This window comes from Pseudophryne corroboree, chromosome 2, assembly GCF_028390025.1.
Source record: "Pseudophryne corroboree isolate aPseCor3 chromosome 2, aPseCor3.hap2, whole genome shotgun sequence".
Classification (NCBI taxonomy): domain Eukaryota; kingdom Metazoa; phylum Chordata; class Amphibia; order Anura; family Myobatrachidae; genus Pseudophryne; species Pseudophryne corroboree.
The window spans coordinates 912955181-912970039 of NC_086445.1; positions in this window are offsets into that span (position 1 = coordinate 912955181).

A 14859-nucleotide genomic window follows, 5' to 3' on the forward strand; every position below is an offset into this window, starting at 1 on the left:
TCAGGCACCCGGGGAGACACCTGTTGTCCGTGGGACGAATATGGCCATTGACATGCCTGGTCAAAATACAAAAAAAATCACCTGTTCGGTGTGGAATTATTTCAACACAAATGCGGACAACAGGTGTCAAGCCGTGTGTTGCCTTTGTCAAGCTGTAATAAGTAGGGGTAAGGATGTTAACCACCTATGAACATCCTCCCTTATACGTCACCTGGACCGCATTCATCAGAAGTCAGTGACAAGTTCAAAAACTTTGGATGACAGCGGAAGCAGTCCACTGACCACTAAATCCCTTCCTCTTGCAACCAAGCTCCTGCAAACCACACCACCAACTCCCTCAGTGTCAATTTCTACCTTATACAGGAAATCCAATAGTCCTGCAGGCCATGTCACTGGCAAGTCTGACGAGTCCTCTCCTGCCTGGGATTCCTCCGATGCATCCTTGAGTGTAACGCCTACTGCTGCTGGCGCTGCTGTTGCTGCTGCTGGGAGTCGATCGGCATCCCAGAGGGGAAGTCGGAAGACCACTTGTACTACTTCCAGTAAGCAATTGACTGTCCAACAGTCCTTTGCGAGGAAGATGAAATATCACAGCAGTCATCCTGCTGCAAAGCGGATAACTCAGGTCTTGTCTTCCTGGGTGGTGAGAAACGTGGTTCCGGTATCCACCGTTAATTCAGAGGCAACTAGAGACTTGATTGAGGTACTGTGTCCCCGGTACCAAATACCATCTAGGTTCCATTTCTCTAGGCAGGCGATACCGAAAATGTACACAGACCTCAGAAAAAGAGTCACCAGTGTCCTAAAAAATGCAGTTGTACCCAATGTCCACTTAACCACGGACATGTGGACAAGTGGAGCAGGGCAGACTCAGGACTATATGACTGTGACAGCCCACTGGGTAGATGTATTGCCTCCCACAGCAAGAACAATCTAATAAATATGTGATGTTTTAACTTACTTTGGGTCTGATGAAGCATTGAACGTCTGCCAGTTTGTGTAGCATAAATTGCTCAAATGAACTTTCCCACAAGAGAACGTACATTATGTACCAATGCAGACTTGCACGTGTCTGACACTTGCGCCTTATTGTGACTGGCAGGAAAGGGGTATGCAAACATGTACTGAGAACATTAAAGGCTCACAAATACAGAAACATAAATACAGTATGCGCCTGTTAGAAAGTATATATTTTGCACCTGCTATCAGGAATGTGAAAATAAACAGTTCAGCTGATGACTTGGCATAAGTGGGTACATTTACTGCCAATGGAGAGCTGGACGCATCTCTACAGATGTGTACGATTACGCAGGTGGGTGAAAATGATAAATTTTTGCATGCAAGGGCAATTTATACCTATTTTGGACCAACTAATGTGAGGTTTTTTCCTGGAAATAAAATACAAGGAATAAGTAAATCAAATCCTGTATGTGAGAAATGTATACAGTTTTATAAATAGGTGCGTCATGTCTGGGGGGGGGGGGGGGGGGGGGGGGGGAGGGGGGACAAAACATTTTAGAGCTTTACAAATAGGCTCCTCAAAATAAATGTTTCATTATTTTGTAATTAGTTTCTTTTTAAAAATCAATTATTTGACTTTATACCGATTATTCCATCTGGAAGTTTGAAAATTAGAATCAGAACTTTATTACAGTGATATGGGTATAATAAAAGATGCTATTTAGGCACAATGAAATAAAGGCATCTCCTGCTGCATGAGAGGCAGAGTAGTGACAGAACATAAACTGAGGGATCTGTTGTGCACACTTGAGTTTTAATGACAACAGACACAGAGCAATACAACTGCGCTTGGGGACCAAAAGCAAGCACATTCCTTAGTGCCCCTTTTGGACATTTCACATGTCAAGGGACAAGAACTGCAGAGCGAAAACAGCATCTACTAGAAATCTGTGCTGTGATTGGCCACTAGTATTCCCCGGACTCCAGCAGCTTATCACCATAATGAGCAGAATGAAGTATTTCAGGGGTAGGAAGACCTGGTGCCAGAATGGGGCATTCAAGGATGTTTTGAATGGCACCTGCAAAGTAAGTTGCTCTCCTACTGGGGGCACCTAGTAAGTCTTCTCCTATTAGGCATGCTGCTCCTTCTTTCACAGAGGAACCTTTTTGGCTCACTTATTACCCCTCTACAAATCAGACTCTCATGAAACTTGAGAGCCCAAGCGTGGACTGCATACCCAGTGGAGCCTGAGCTCTGGTGGGTGAACTCTGCTACAGTTGAATAACAGTACAAAACTCTGAAGCATTTCTCCATCTCCAGACAACAAATGATCATTCTAACCTGAGCAAACTAATAATAATGAAGAGCAGGGAAGCCACTAACTGCCCAATCTATTTATTACTTGTGTAAATGTTTCTTTATGATGTAATAGTGGTGGCACTCAAGAATATTTTTTTAGCTTGCAATGTTGAACGCGAAAATGCTGCCTACCCATGCCCTATCTGATGGTACATTGGATTATGCTGTATCACAGGTATGGACCTGTACTGTATGTGGTCATGAATCTATGCTGTATGTATTCCTTTCTTCTTCAGCTTTCTATGTGGGGTATAGCACCATGGCCATAGCTAAGTTGCGACACCGCACACAGCTCTGCAAGGCAGGGGGCACCTTCTGGCCACTACTTTCTCCTTTTGTCCCGAAGCACCTTCAGTCACATCATTCTTGATTTCAAGTGCACATTTCAAACACTGTCATAGCTGGGACTCAAACCAATGACCTATTACAATGCAGTCACACAGCTTTTTGCTCCTATGTAAGAAGTTTGTGAATTGTGACTATGGAGTATATTCATTAACACTATAAATGGTTTTTACAGTTTTATCACCCCTTTTTCTTATGTTTTAGGTTACTGCCTCATTCATCAAAGGCTGTAATGAAGGAGCTATGGGCCTAATTCAGACCTGATCTCAACAGCAAAATTTTCTCTAATGGGCAAAACCATGGGCCTAATTCAGACCTGATCGCTAGGCTGCGTTTTCGTACATCGGTCTGGAGCGCCGGGCAGCGCCGGGATGGTTCGAGAAAAGCGATCGCACAGGCGATCGCCAGGTGACTAACAGGAAGAGGCCGTTTGTGGGTGGCAAGTGACTGCTTTAGAGGAGTGTCCAGAAAAACGCAGGAGGGACCAGGCATTTGGAGGGAGTGTTTCTGATGTCAGCTCCAGCCCAAACATCGCACTGGAAGAGTAAATCCTGGTCTGTGCAGAGACTGCACAAACTTCTGTTTGCGCAGCTCTCCTGCACATGTGATTGCACTCCTGCACAGTGATTTATCCCTCCCCCTGTAGGCGGCGACTACCTGATCGCAGGGAAGCAAATAACGCACCCTAGCGATCAGGTCTGAGTAAGGTCCATGTGCGGGGGGGGGGGGGGGTCAGATGTAATATGTGCAAAGGGAGATAGATTTTGGTGGGGTTTGTTCAAACTGAAATCTAAATTGCAGTGTAGAAATAAAGCAGCCAGTATTTACTCTGCACAGAAGAAAAATAACCCACCCACATCTAACTCTCTCTGCACATGTTATATCTGCCCCAACTGCAGTGCACATGGTTTTGCCCATTAGAGAAAGATTTTGCTGCTGCGATCTAGTCCGAATTAGGCCCTATAACCCATTTCTCCTTGATAAAACCTGCTTTGGGAATTTCTGCACTCCCCATACTTTCAAAAAAAAAAGCATTATTTTCAGAGCTTGAAAGGGAAACTGTTCTCCATCCTGAGATGGCGTTCAGTTTCCTAAATGTGTTCACAAGCTGCCGCAGCTTGCGTACCTTGTAGGCAGGGAGCCCCAAACAGCTTTCCAGGAAGTTCCGTCAGTATGCGCTCTGGTTCGACGCTGGTTTTCGCTGCCAGGTGCTGTGCATGTGCAGCATGAAGACTTCCTCCGGCAGACACTTCATGGCTTCATGGCCACTTCCGCAGCATGAAACCTGACATAGACTGCCACTATAGAGACGGGAAACTGAAAATTCTCATTGCACAATTTTTTCATGATGAATAAGCCCCTTGATGAAGCTACATGTAATTGTCAATATAAAACCATTGCATGTGGGTAGGGGCATCATAGCATATGCTTTCTTCTGAATCCATTTTGCCATGCCACGAGGCTATACCTCTTTTTGGGACATGTGCCTTTAGTCCCTGTTTGGAAAAATTGCCAATGCTCTTTCTGGCCCATAGCACAAAATAGTCTCTTGTTACGGCTATGTTTAGCCTCCCAATATCAGAGCAGTGAGGTCAGGTTTGTATCTTTGCTACAAGATAGAGTTGTCAGTTCAATTATGAATTACTTTAGAAAATAACCCCCCAAAATGTCCCAAAAGATGGACTAAACTCTAATCTTGGAAAAGTCACACTCTAATGCCAAGGTGCAGCATTCCACCCATAGATATGGGCCAACAGATGCAGGTTAGTACCATAACAGAGTGGTTGGCATGAAATGTTGCATTTGTGGCCCTTTGTCTTCCCAGCCCCTTTCAGTGCCATACACTTAGTAAATACTGTGATAGCTATTCCACTCTTATACTGCCTTGGCCACAAATACTACATACATCACATGCCAATCATCCTATCACTTTTCTAACCTGCATCCGTTGGCGCATATCCATGGCTGGAACCCTACAATCACAGGCCCCATAGCAAGGGAGGGAGGGTGTCTTGGCGTTACAGTCTGTCCTTTGGAAGATTAGACGTGAGTCCATCTTTTGCTCCAGTTTCTCATGGGATTTCTACTAAATTGTGCAGTTAAGAATTAACATTAAATGAATAGATCAAACCATTGCTTATTTTGTTTCCTTTTTCTGCATGTCATTGTCTTCAGTGGGTTCATCAAGCCCATATGCTCACCTAATAACAATACTGGAACTGACATTTGCATTTCAATTTGTTATTTTCCCCAGCTGGCACATGAAAACCATTCAGTGGCACCTGTTCAGATCGGCTGATTCATCAAGGTTGTGTTTGGAGGAATGGTGTATAATGATGTGCATTAACATGGAAGCTTTCTCACATGCTTCTGCCTAGAGAGAATTTGGAAACCTACGAAATGTCACAATATTCATTTGAATTAATTGAATAGTATTAAAGTGGCTATGTCATGAAGGATCACCAGCAGGGGGTTTGTGTGACTGCCCTCAGCAGAGCAATCTTACAGGTTTCAGTTTCAATTTAAGGCTCACATTTATCAAGCCTTGGAGAGTGATAAACTGCACAGTGATAAAGTACCAGCCAATCAGCTCCCAACTGTCATATTACAGGCTGGGTTTGAAAACGACAGAAAGAAGCTGATTGGTTGGTACTTTGTCACCATGCAATTTATCACTCTGCAAGGCTTGATAAATCTAGGCCTAAGGCAGTGATCCCAGCAGTCAGCATACCGACGCCGGGATCCTGCCCGCCAGATTGCCGGCGGGGATGGGCGAGTGCAACGAAGACCCTTGTGGGCTTGCTGTGCTCGCCACGCTGTGGGCTCAGTGGCTACCTGCGTTCGCCACAGGTTCGATTCCCACTCTTTGGGTGGGATTCAATTCTTTTCACCCCTTTCCACACTCGTTCTGTTTCTGCCCTCAGGGACGTTGTATCATCGTTTCAGCTCACTATCCCCGGAGTAGCGAGGCACCCAACCCTTTACACAGTAAACCTGATTACTATGGGCGCAATATGCACGATAACGGAGATCATTTTAGAAGGGAAATTGGGCGTGATATATCATTTGAATCTCACCCTATGGGTTTCATGGAAACCCATGAGTGGGAATTGTCCCCGTTAGTTGGCATGCAGACTGTCTGGATTTCTAGTTGTCGGGATTCCGCCGTCGGTATACTGACCCGAGAGACCCCGACCACCGGTCACATGATTACATCCCCATTGGACTTCTTATCACATGGTAACTTTCCTGTTTCTAAACTGTAGGACTTGGCTGCAAATTCTTTACCTGCAACTAATGAAAAACAGAACAATTGTTGCATGTTCACAACACATTCCATTGAGTTCCTGGCTTTTAGCTACACTGTCTAAACTAGTGAGACACCTACTGTACTGTAGGGGTGTATTTACTAAAGTGCAGGTTTCTAGAAGTGGAGATGTTGCCCATAGCAACCAATCAGATTCTAGCTATTATCTTCTAGAAGATTCTAGATAAATTATAAGTAGAATCTGATTGGTTGCTATAGGCAACATCTCCACTTCTAAAAACCGAGAGGTCTATTATGCATTGCTACATCTTTTTCTTTAACAGAAAGATGCTATAAAACTAAACAAAACAAATTCCATATAGCAACTGTGTATAACGTCTTACATGAAGTGTTAAAAATCAATGTAATACTTTAGGTAACCTAGGGGTTTATTTACTAAGATTCGTGTTTCTGCCAAATTGGTGGGGATTTAAACTCAAATTTAATCGGTCGTATTTTTCTGCAACTTTTTGAAATAATTTTCGGTAATTTATAAACTGCCGAGTTTTTGTTTTTTCGTTTTTTCCGATGTTGATGTTATTCTTAATTTCAGCCAGTGTTTTACAGGAGTGATTAGTAAAACACTGCCGGACATAACACAATGAAGCCTGGCCGGATCAGTAAGATTCGTGCAGGGCTTCATTGTGTACAGTATGTGAAGTATTTAAACAGTTAAAAGTTTTTGAAAAAATTGCGTGGGGTCCCCTCTCCTAAGCATAACCAGCCTCAGGCTGTTTGAGCCGGCCCTGGTTGTTTAAATACTGGGGAAAAATTGCCTGCCCCCCCATATTAGACAACCAGCACTGGGCTCTTGGGCCAGCCTTGGTTCCAAAAATACGGGTGACCCCAATTAACTTTGCAGTTAACTGCAGACTGCAAAGTTCCCATCATAGGCCAGAATGGAGGAGCGCACACTCCTGGTTGGCTGTGCGCTACTAGCCTGTCAATCAGGAGAGAGCCATGACGTGGCGCTCCTTGATTGGCTGCTGGGATCTCCAGTGACAGGAGTCACAGGGGGTCCCGGCATTCGGGAAAAGGGGTTCCATGTGTAAACATGGAACCCCTTTAGTGGCGTGGATCAGGCTTTCGGTTTGTTTTTTTGCCAAGGCCATGGATTATTTCTGGATTGAAGAGGACCAATCATCACTGGATAATAGGTGAGTATATTGGAATTTTGGATTAACAGGTAAACGAATGGATTCTACATGGAGAAGGGGACGTGATTGGTCGGCGTGGGATGTAGGTAAGTATGTATGTGTATATAAGTGTGTTTTAATAAATTTGTATTATCACAGTGTGTGTCTCTTGTTTTTATTTGGGTATTTCTTTTGTTGTAGAACTACAGGTACCAGCGGGCCCATTTTCTCTAACGTCCTAGTGGATGCTGGGGACTCCGTAAGGACCATGGGGAATAGACGGGCTCCGCAGGAGACTGGGCACTCTAAAGAAAGATTTAGTACTACCTGGTGTGCACTGGCTCCTCCCTCTATGCCCCTCCTCCAGACCTCAGTTAGAATCTGTGCCCGGCCAGAGCTGGGTGCTTTTAGTGGGCTCTCCTGAGCTTGCTTATAAGAAAGTATTTTAGTTAGGTTTTTTATTTTCAGAGAGCTTCTGCTGGCAACAGACTCTCTGCTACGAGGGACTGAGGGGAGAGAAGCAAACCTACTAACTGCGGCTAGGTTGCGCTTCTTAGGCTACTGGACACCATTAGCTCCAGAGGGATCGAACACAGGACCTGACCTTGTCGTCCGTTCCCGGAGCCGCGCCGCCGTCCCCCTCGCAGAGCCAGAAGACAGAAGCCTGCAGAAGCAAGAAGACATCGAAATCGGCGACAGAAGACTCCTGTCTTCACATGAGGTAGCGCACAGCACTGCAGCTGTGCGCCATTGCTCCCACATTACACCCACACACTCCGGTCACTGTAGGGTGCAGGGGGGGGGGGGGCGCCCTGGGCAGCTATTAAGTACCTCCTGGCAAAAGCAGCATATATACAGTTGGACACTGTTATATGCATGAGCCCCCGCCATTAATTTTACACAAAATCGCGGGAGAAGCCCGCCGCTGAGGGGGCGGGGCCTTCTTCCTCAGCACTCACCAGCGCCATTTTCTCTCCACAGATCCGCTGAGAGGAAGCTCCCCAGGCTCTCCCCTGCACGATAGAGAGGGTTTAAAAGAGAGGGGGGGGCACATAAATTTGGCATAAAAATAATATATACAGCAGCTACTGGGTTAACACTAAGTTACTGTGTGATTCCTGGGTCATATAGCGCTGGGGTGTGTGCTGGCATACTCTCTCTCTGTCTCTCCAAAGGGCCTTGTGGGGGAACTGTCTTCAAATAGAGCATCCCCTGTGTGTGTGGTGTGTCGGTATGTGTGTGTCGACATGTCTGAGGTAAAAGGCTCCCCTAAGGAGGAGATAGAGCAAATATGTGTGTGAGAGGGTGTCTCCGTCGACAACGCCGACACCTGTTTGGATATGTGTAAGAGCTGAGGTGAATTTATTGCACAAAAGATTAGAGAACAGACAGGAAATCTACCCTTGCTGTCCCTATGTCACAGAGACCTTCAGAGTCTCACAATGCTCACTATCCAAAATTATAAACACTGATATCGACACGGAGTTTGACTCCAGTGTCGACTACGATAATGCAAAGTTACAGCCAAGATGGCTGAAAGGTTTTCAATATATGATTATTGTTATAAAAGATGATTTGCATATCACTGATGACTCATTTGTCCCTGACACAAGGGTACACATGTTAAGGGGAAGAAAGCTGAGGTAAATTTCGCTCCTCTCATGAGGAAAAAGAGCGGGAAACTCCAGACAAGAGACTGCAGCTTCCCACAAAAAATTCTCAAGCAGTATCCTTTCCCCACTAGGGCCAGGATGTGATGGGAATCTTCCCCTAGGGTGTCCCGTTTGCCCAGAAGGTAGCACTAGCTATTCTCAGGAATCCTGCAGATAGCGTGCACATTCTAGTATACTACTCAGACCGGCGATTGTGTCGGCATGGGTTTATAGCGCTGTGGCAGCGTAGACAGGTACCTTATCAGCAGAGATTGAGACCCTAGTATGCATATAGATATATAGATATATATATGTATATATAGAAATATATATATATATATTAAAGATGCTGTCTTAAGTGATAGGTAAATATATATATATATATATATATATATATATTAAACATGCCCAAAGAGACATGAGTATACTGGGTCCTAGAGTCAAAGCTATGTCGATTTCTGCTTGACGTGTCCTGTAGAAGATGCAATGGACAGATGATGCCGACTTAAGAGGCATGTGGAAGGCTGAGGATTGTGTGGAGAAGGGTTCTCGGACCTGGTCTCCACAGCTATAGCTGGCAATTCTGATATTTTGCCTTATATTCCTGCACAGCCTAGGAAAGCACGACATTATCAAATGCAGCCTTTCGAATAAAGAAACAAGAAAGTCCGAGGTGCGTCCTTTCTTGCCAGAGGTGGGGGCAGAGGAAAGAAGCTGCACAACACAGCTAGTTCCCAGGAACAGAAGTGCTCCCCGGCCTCTACAAAAATCCACTGCATGTCGCTGGGGCTCCACAGGCGGAGCTAGGCCAGGTGGGGGCACGCCTTCGTAAGTTCAGCCACAAGTGGGTTCACTCCCTGTTAGATCCCTGGGCAATAGATATTGTGTCTCAGGGATACAAGCTGGACTTTGAGAAGATGCCCCCTCACCGACGGCCCTGCCGGCTTCCCCCCACGAGAGGGAAACAGTGTTAACTGCAATTCATAAATTGTATCTTCAACAGGTGGTGGTCAAGGTTCCCCTCCTTTAACAAGGAGGGGGTTATTATTCGACCATGTTGTAGTCCCGAAACCAGACGGTTCGGTCGGACCCATATTGAATTTAAAATCCCTGAACATATACCTGAAAGGGTTCAAGTTCAAGTTGGAATCGCAAAGAGCGGTGATTGCAAGCCTGAAAGGGGGAGATTTTATGGTGACTCGGGACATAAAGGATGCATTCCTTCATGTCCCCATTTATCCACCTCATCAGGCGTACCTCAGAATTGCGGTACGGGATGGTCATTACCAATTTCAAACGTTGCCGTTTGGTCTCTACACGGCCTTGAGAATATTCACCAAGGTAATGGCGGAAATTATGGTGCTCCTGCGGAAGCAAGGTGTCACTATTATCACGTACTTGGACGATCTCCTCATAAAAGCGAGATCAAGAGAGCAGTTGCTGAACAGCGTATCGCTTTCTCCGGAAGTTAAACGGCAAAACAGTTGGATTCTATATATTCCAAAGTCGCAGTTGGTTCTTACAGCTCATCTGCCTTTCCTGGGCATGATCCTAGACACAGACCAGAAAAAGGTTTATCTCCCGATAGAGAGAGCTCAGGAGCTCGTGACACTGGTCAGGAATCTATTAAAACTAAAACAGGTGTCAGTGCATCACTGCACTCGGGTCCTGGGAAGGAGGGTGGCATCATACGAGGCCATTCCCTTCGGCAGGTTCCATACCTTCCAATGGGACTTATTGGACAAGTGGTCCGGATCACATCTTCGGATGCATCGGTTAATCACCCTATCCCCCAGAGCAAGGGTGTCTCTCCTGTGGTGACTGCAGAGTGCTCACCTTCTCGAAGGTCGCAGATTCGGCATTTAGGACTGGGTCCTGGTGACCACGGATACAAGCCTCCGAGGGTGGGGGGCAGTCACACAGGGAAGAAATTTCCAAGGGCTGTGGTCAAGGCAGGAGACTTGCCTTCACATCAATATCCTGGAACTAAGGGCCATATACAACGCCCTAAGTCAAGCGAAGACCCTGCTTCGCGACCAACCGGTTCTGATCCAGTCAGACAATATCACCGCAGTGGCTCATGTAAACCGCCAAGGCGGCACAAGGAGCAGGGTGGCGATGGTAGAAGCCACCAGAATTCTTCGCTGGGCGGAGAATCACGTAAGCACACTGTCAGCAGTGTTCATTCCGGGAGTGGACAACTGGGAAGCAGACTTCCTCAGCAGGCACGACCTCCACCCGGGAGAGTGGGGACTTCACCAAGAAGTCTTCACGCAGATTGCAAATCGACGGGAACTGCCACAGGTGGACATGATGGCACCCCGCCTCTACAAAAAGCTAAAATGGTATTGCGCCAGGTCAAGGGACCCTCAGGCGATAGCTGTGGATGCACTAGTAACACCGTGGGTGTTCCAGTCGGTCTATGTGTTTCCTCCTCTTCCTCTCATACCAAAGGTGCTGAGAATTGTAAGAAAAAGAGGAGTGAGAACAATACTCATTGTTCCGGATTGGCCATGAAGGAGTTGGTACCCGGAACTGCAAGAAATGCTCACAGAGGACCCATGGCCTCTGCCTCTCAGACAGGACCTGTTGCAACAAGGGCCCTGTCTGTTCCAAGACTTACCGCGGCTGCGTTTGACGGCATGGCGGTTGAACGCCGGATCCTAGCGGAAAAAGGCATTCCGGCTGAAGTGATTCCTACGCTGATAAAGGCTAGGAAGGATGTGACAGCAAAGCATTATCACCGTATATGGCGAAAATATGTTGCTTGGTGTGAGGCTAGGAAGGCCCCTACAGAGGAATTCCAGCTGGGTCGATTCCTGCACTTCCTACAGTCAGGAGTGACTATGGGCCTGAAATTAGGGTCCATAAAGGTCCAGATTTCGGCCCTATCCATTTTCTTCCAAAAAGAACTGGCTTCACTGCCTGAGGTTCAGACGTTTGTTAAGGGAGTGCTGCATATTCAGCCCCCTTTTGTGCCACCAGTGGCACCTTGGGATCTTAACGTGGTGTTGAGTTTCCTGAAAACCCACTGGTGTGAGCCACTTAAGACCGTGGAGCTAAAGTATCTCACGTGGAAAGTGGTCATGCTGTTGGCCTTAGCTTCGGCTAGGCGTGTGTCAGAATTGGCGGCTTTGTCATGTAAAAGCCCCTATCTGGTTTTCCATATGGATAGGGCAGAATTGCGGACTCGTCCGCAATTTCTGCCAAAGGTGGTGTCATCCTTTCATTTGAACCAACCTATTGTGGTGCCTGCGGCTACTGGTGTCTTGGAGGATTCCAAGTTGCTTGACGTAGTCTGGGCTTTAAAGATTTATGTGACCAGAACGGCTGGAGTCAGGAAGACTGACTCGCTGTTTGTCCTGTATGCATCCAACAAGCTGGGTGCTCCTGCTTCAAAGCAAACTATTGCTCGCTGGATCTGTGGCACGATTCAGCAGGCTCATTCTGCGGCTGGGTTGCCGCATCCAAAATCAGTGAAAGCCCATTCCACGAGAAAGGTGGGCTCTTCTTGGGCGGCTGCCCAAGGGGTCTCGGCATTACAGCTTTGCCGAGCTGCTACTTGGTCGGGTTCAAACACATTTGCAAAGTTCTACAAGTTTGATACCCTGGCTGAGGAGGACCTTGAGTTTGCCCATTCGGTGCTGCAGAGTCATCCGCACTCTCCCGCCCGTTTGGGAGCTTTGTATAATCCCCATGGTCCTTACGGAGTCCCCAGCATCCACTAGGACGTTAGAGAAAATAAGATTTTACTCATCGGTAAATCTATTTCTCGTAGTCCGTAGTGGATGCTGGGCGCCCGTCCCAAGTGCGGACTTTCTGCAATATGTGTGTATAGTTATTGCTTACTAAAGGGTTATGTTATGTGGCATCAGTTGAGTGATGCTTGTTTGTTGTTCATACTGTTAACTGGGTAAGTTTATCACGAGTTATACGGTGTGATTGGTGTGGCTGGTATGAGTCTTACCCTGGGTTCCAAAATCCTTTCCTTGTAATGTCAGCTCTTCCGGGCACAGTTTCCTTAACTGAGGTCTGGAGGAGGGGCATAGAGGGAGGAGCCAGTGCACACCAGGTAGTACTAAATCTTTCTTTAGAGTGCCCAGTTTCCTGCGGAGCCCGTCTATTCCCCATGGTCCTTACGGAGTCCCCAGTATCCACTACGGACTACGAGAAATAGATTTACCGGTGAGTAAAATCTTATTATTTCCCTGCATGCTGGTACTTGTGGTTCTCCAAGTACCAGCAAACGGGGGAGGCTTGCTGGGACTTGTAGATCTACAACAAAAGACAATATTCTTTTTTTACACACAAAAAGGCTATCAGCCCCCCACCCACCACCCAGGGATGGGGGGACAGCCTCGGGCTTCACCCCTGGCCTTTGGGTGCCTGAAGGGGGGGACCCCTTGATTTAAGGGGTCCCCACTCCTCCAGGGAAACCCGGCCAGGGGTGACTAGTTGTGGGGGTAATGCCATGGCCGCAGGGACCAGTATAAAAGTGTCCCCCGGCTGTGGCATTATCTCTCTGGCTAGTGGATGCCGGTGCTGGTTTTAAAAATATGGGGACCCCTACGTCTTTTGTCCCCTGTATTTTTGGAACCAGGGTTGGCCCAAGAGCCCAGTGCTGGTTGTCTAAATACGGGGGGACCCTAGGCAATTTCCCCCCCGGTATTTAAACAACCAGGGCTGGCTCAAAGAGCCCGAGGCTGGTTATGCTTTGGAGGGGGGACCCCACGCAATTTTTTTTAAAAACTATTTTAGACCCCTTTCTACAGATAAGCATGCACAGATCTCACTGATCCGTGCATGACTATCTGAACACACCAGCAAAAAGCAGGTCTATTTGAAAGCTCCATTTTTTTAACGAACTCTATGCTTTCCCGGCAGAGTTTGCCTTTTGTCGGCAGTGATTGAGAATACAAATTCTTAGTAAATTACCGAGTTGTAGCAAATAACAGCCGTGTTTGACCAACGGTCTATTCATTTGTGAACTCAGCCGGGAAAAACAATATGAATAGCTCCAACACTGCCGAGATTTGTGTTTAGTAAATTACCGTAATCACACTTAGAAGAAAAATACAAACTCAAATTAAATCGGGACCTTAGTAAATATACCCCCTAGTTTTTATTTTGCTGGATACAGATTTAGCCGCAATGCTTAGTAAACAGTGAGAGTCAGAGAAAACAGACAGGCACATCCCTGGACATCCCAAACAGTATTGAGCGCTCTGAGGAGATTGTCAGCAATTTGCTGGTGACATACAGTACAGTACTGTTTATCAGGAAGCTTAGGTTACTGTACTATGAGGTCTGAGAACCAGTGTGTGTCTCCCATATGATTTTGTTCTCTCATGGTAGAACCAGTAGAGTGAGTGAAAGTAGACACCTGAGGGACCACGATAAACTGCAACTGAGACAGAAGACTCCAACAATTAATTAGTCCACTCATGTTGAAAATCCCTTTTGGAAACATGAATCTCAAAGAGGATGATAAAGAACTTCAACTACAAAAGTGACCAATTATATAGGTTATAAGGTTATATTAAAGCAACTTTAAAATGATAATTATGTTTTGAATAAAAATTCTAATTATGTTTTGAATAAAAATGATAATTATGTTTCGAATAAACAAGTAAACAAGGAGGGTGGTATTGTCATTCTAACTACGGTTTACTAGACTAGATGCATTATCGCTTGGAAAGTGATAAAATGGAGAGTAAAAAAGTACCAGCCAATCAGCTCCTAACTGCCATTTTTCAAGCACATCCTGTGACATGGCAGTTAGGACCTGATTGGCTGGCACTTTTTCTTTCTCCATTTTATCACTCTCCAAGCGATGACGTGTCTAGCCTTAGAAAAGGAGTGTCACACATTTTTGAATAATGTTAAATATTAATCATGATTAATGCAGAATCCCATTTTAGTGTTTAATAAAGAAATACACAATTTATTATGTGCAGCTTTAATCTATTGAGTTAACACACAAAACATATTTATCATATATGTTCAGAAACATTATACATCTTTATTTTACAGTTTTACTTTAATAAGCCTGTAAGATTTTTAGATGGTTTTAGTATTGGGTGAATTACTTCACAAATC